Source organism: Andrographis paniculata, unplaced genomic scaffold, assembly GCF_009805555.1.
Source record: "Andrographis paniculata isolate CXL003 unplaced genomic scaffold, ASM980555v1 Contig67END, whole genome shotgun sequence".
Taxonomy (NCBI): Eukaryota; Viridiplantae; Streptophyta; class Magnoliopsida; order Lamiales; family Acanthaceae; genus Andrographis; species Andrographis paniculata.
In genome coordinates this window covers 245,862-250,849 of record NW_026137603.1, presented here as the reverse complement: position 1 = coordinate 250,849, position 4,988 = coordinate 245,862, and the positions used below count along the sequence as shown (strand labels likewise).

General features: G+C 28.1%; 1 long non-coding RNA gene across 4 annotated transcripts; it reads left to right on the top strand.

Moving 5' to 3' along the window:
- Positions 1–1,405: 1,405 nt before the first annotated feature.
- Positions 1,406–3,893, top strand: LOC127263255 (uncharacterized). 4 transcript variants are annotated; one of them, XR_007841416.1, is made up of 4 exons: positions 1,406–1,510; positions 1,578–1,901; positions 2,749–2,822; positions 3,547–3,893. It is a non-coding gene; the product is annotated as an uncharacterized LOC127263255 (long non-coding RNA). The 4 variants fall into 4 exon arrangements; XR_007841417.1 differs by having other exon boundaries at positions 1,413–1,707; positions 1,809–1,901; XR_007841415.1 differs by having other exon boundaries at positions 1,415–1,713; positions 1,809–1,901.
- The last annotated feature ends 1,095 nt before the right edge of the window (positions 3,894–4,988 follow it).

Below are 4,988 nucleotides of genomic sequence, written 5' to 3'. Positions count from 1 at the left end.
TTAAATAATAAAAATAAATAATTTTCTTTTATATATAATTTTTCCAAGATTTAAAACCTCAATCTCTTTTGGGAGCCAAATACTTCCAATCTCTAATGTAAGTGCCAAAGAGGAATGAGAAAATGTGCGAAAAAAATAAATAAATGTAATTAACAATAAAAATAGAGCCTAACTATAAAAAAATTTACTTTAAGCAATATTTTACATAAAATTTTCCAAAAGATTACTCCAAAAAAATCTTGATTGTTTTTCTTCTATACTAAGAAGATGAAAATAAATGTGATGGGTGGGTATATTTATTATTTATTTTTTTTTATTTTTAGAAAACTAAATTAAATTCAAATTTTTATTTACTTTTTACATAAAATATAAAATAAAATTTTTATTTTTTAGTTTATACTAAAATTAACATTAACATTTAAACGTCATGGTAACATATATTTGTATTACATTAAATAATTATAAAAATTTAATTTAAACTTCAAATTCAAATTTTACTATTAATTAATTTTTTCTTTGAAAAACAATGAAATTAATTACTTACTATTTTTATTACATTAAAATTATTTAAAAGTCAAAATATCACATTAATCTCTATTTATATAATAATCAAATAATTATTCAAATTATAATTTTATTACTTAAAACTTAAATTTAATTATAAAAAAATCCTAAAAGCATGAGTGTTTAATAGTTATAAAATATAGTTAAGTTTTAATTTAAATTATTAGTAGTTAATTATTACTTTAAAAGGAAACAGGACTAATTTGGTGAACGGTAAAAAAAAAAAAAAAAGGAAAGTTGAACTAATCTGGTGGAATGGATGAACTATAATATACTCCTTCTTTACCAAACATCCTCTAACTCTCAAACTCATTGCAATATTTTAAAATTTAGAAATAATTAATAATATTTATATATATGTATATATATTAAATATACACTTCACTTTATCTCATCACATCACTCAAATAAAAAAAATAATTATTTTTTTCTCCAATCACATCACTAAATATCAAAATTATTTCAAATTATCATACTTAATACTCTCCACCTAAATTTTCGTGTCAAACACAAATATTGCACGATATTTGGGACAGATGAAGTACTATATTATAAATAATTATGTGTATATTTAATTTTTTAAAGATATTCATTTAAATAAAAAATAATACTAATTGGGTCAACACACTCAATAATTTTAAATAAAATAGGATACGGTGATAAATATGATCTTACTTTGAACTTTTTCTTTCTTTTCATAATTTCAAATTTGAAATGCTCTAAAAATTTTATAATTTTTTTATTTGCACCTTATTTTTTAAACGTACAATTGGAATTAAATCCTTAATTCTACAAATTTCTTTAAATTCAGTCCCTATTTCTAATTTATAACTCTGCACTTTCTCATTTTTGTATTTGCCTTAGTTTTAACTCCCCATCCATTCAATTTCCTCTCTGCCCTAAATCTTCAGTTAGATTTCGCGCAAATCGGTACAAGATCCAACGGGTAGGTACCAGCATCCGATCGGTAATTTCTTCTCATCTATTCTCACGAGATCAATATTTTGTGGTAGATGGGGCACGGAGGCGGAGCAGGTCTCGACTCAATCTGCCGGACGAGATATTTTCGGTAATACCTATACTCCTATGATGGGCTGGATATGGCGCGGAAGATCACTTCCACATAGCTTATTAGGATGTTGAGTTGCGGTTGAAAATCCTGCTCAAAGATAATATAATTTTTGAATTTCAAGTATTTTTTTTTTTATTTTTTGTAAATTTGATTATTGTATTTGTATGGTTAGATTTTGGGGAAATCTAAATCGCAAAGGAAGTGGGTGAAGAAGAGGGAATTCTTGGCTTTGACTGCAAACAAACTCATTCGTGATTTCGCAAAGGTATTTTAATTTTTTTTGCTCTTTTGTTTCAATCAGAAGCTTATTTAATCAAAAAGTTTTTTATTGTTTTTTCTCTTCTATAATTGTTCTTAACCATTATGCTCCAGAACATATGTATGTATATAGGTGTAGTTATTGGATTTATTAGTTTCCTCGAATTTTTGTTCTATTCAATTCGGATTGGGAATTCTACTATAAGTTTTGAAAGTGTGAATTTATAGCAAATTTATTTGTTTATTCTCAAAATTTGGAGTTTCATTCAAATCTTTTGTTGATGCTCGCTTGATTTTGATTTGATTTGATTTGGTTTGGTTTCATTCAAATCAATTGAAGGGTTCGTTGATTGGGAAGATTTTTGTCTTTCGAGTCTTGTCGGAAAATTAGAACTGAATCGGGAAGAATTGAAATTTGATATTGGTTGGACAATATCAAAGCACAAACATGAGAGTTGAATTGATTTCTCAATATAATTTTAGGTTTTGTTTGTTTGGTTTCTTTAATTCAAGATTACTTGTTTTTAGCTTTAAAGAATTGAGTGGTGTTTGCTTGGTTTAATTTCCATGATTTCTACACTCTTAATTTCAATGGTGCAGTATTTTTAATTATGTTTTATTCTTAACATTTTGGTTTAATTTCAACTTTGGTTCGGTGTCATTATTGGGTTTATTCAAATTTCGCTTCCGTTAATTTAATTTGTATATTTGTTTACGAGGTTTAATTCGAAGAATCCATCAATCTGGGTATAAATTCACAATACCCCTAATTTTTAGTTGTTTTTATTTATTGCACACCAAATCCCTAATCTATGAAGTTTACTGACTTTGCTGGAAATTTTCATTTTTTGTAGTCGCGCTTCATCGTTCTTGTTGATTGCAATGTTGCGTTTGGTGAAGAATCGCCGTGCAAAGTGGTTACAAAGAGGTGCAATTTTATTTTCTGATTCTGTGTGGTGCGTATTTTAGCTGATGATTTGTTTGTTTGTGTTTCGTTTTTGTAAATATAATTAGATTTTGATTTGATATTTTTGAGGTGAAAATGATTTGGGATGATGTTATGTTTTTTATGTTGATAAAATTCAAATTGAGTTGGATTTGTTCTTAAGTTTAGTTGTTGTTACAAAATCAGATTTAGTTGGACAAAATGCTTTCTTTTCCTTTGGAACATTTTGATGAATTGTTGTTGGCTATAGACAAGATGAATCTGCAAGTTATCTCTATTCTACTTTATTTTTTTTTATTTACTTGATTATTTAGTTTTGTAATATTTGTGATATATGGAGTTGAGATATTTGAAGGCTAACGAACATTGACTCTATTTATATGTATATGTAGGTTTAATTTGTGGAGTTTCATCTAGATTCTAGATCCTTTATTTATGTTTGTCTTGTTTTCATTTGGTTTGATATCCATATCAATTTTTAAAGAAGTTCTACATAACCGGTCATATTCTAATTTTTGTTACTTTTCTTATCTGGAAACATGGTTTTGGATATTTTGCTCGTGTATTTTCTTTGTCTACATTATAATAGTTGCTGATTTTTCTCAGGTTTGTACTATATAAGAGTTTTTTTGAAGGACTGGATCTAATTTAAGATAAGATGGATCTTAATTTTGTTTTGTTGTGTTAAAAAACAATTGAATGATAGATCGAGAAGGGCAACCACAATCATCGTCATCATTATCCAAGACTAAGGATTTAGATGTTCCACTTCAATCAGTTGGTTTTGAGACTGAATAGCTTATGCCCAGCAAGCTATCCAGCCATATCATCGTCACTTCGAAAGTGTATTATGTAAATATACAACAACAAGATCCAAAGATGCTTTGAAACTTGTTTATAAATTAATTGCACCGTGGTACATGAACGGAAAGTACGGGTATAAGTATGTGTATTTGGAGTATATAATATGTGTATATGGATATGTGAAAAATGAAACAAGACATAAAGATAATGTATATAGTTACGTGAATAAAGTACTCAAGTATTAACACTGAGTTTATGAGTATATATATACATTACAAATGTATTATTTGTAAAGTAGCAGGTATATTTGAATTTATTTGAGTTCCTACAGCGATAGATAATTCTCTAAATGAAGTAGCAGTAGGTACACAACTAGTAGGATTTTGTAACCAAGCCAGGTTTGGGTACGACGGAGCTACTTTGGAGTACTCGTCTTATTAGTCGAGTCATGTTCTATGCAAATATGCTCCTAACCGAATGTTGTTATGTGTGCTTCATTGTAGATTATTATGTAATAGATCTAAAGATTTTTAATTTGTGGCAACAATCATGTACTATAACAACTAATATAATTGAACTTAGTTACATTTTTAATTTGTGGCAACAATTATGTACTCTTAACAACAAATATAATTTAACTTAGTCACTATGACTTTTTTAGACATCTAGAGTGGAGGTTGGACTATGATTGTACATATATCATACACTAAGTCATTTATGACTTGTTTAACCACTCATAGTAAATATATATTATTTACCCTTTTATGCAATTTGGAGTGTCATGGGAACACTACCATGATGAATTCATCCCTGGTTATTGACATTAAATGAATATTTTGAACTGAGAATGACTTATTCCCTAACCACAGGTTACTGGGGCATATATACTCGTTACTGAAGCATATGAAACTATTATTATAGGTACGTAAGATCTATTCTAGGGTATGTAGACTTTTTATGCAGATATGTAAGTGTGTTATCCAAGTACAACCACCAACTAGGGAGGTATAAATAATGGTTGCTTAGGTATTATCTGTGTAGTATCAGGTATCCTCGAATATAGTTGATTTCAGTCAATCCCACAAAGAGGGATTGATTCGCAAACTTGGTGAGAGCATTTCCTCTCTTAGCCTCGGTGGACCGTATGTTGTTGTGTGTGCTACGCTATGGATTACTACGTAATAGGTTTAAATAACAATCAATCTCTAATAGCAATTATGTATGGTAGTGTTTCCCTATTAGATTTTTGTAAACATGTACTCTTTGCATGTTAGTACTCTCCAGAAATTGGTAAAAATAATTATCTTGTTTAATTCATCCCCGGTTACCATTAACATGTGGATA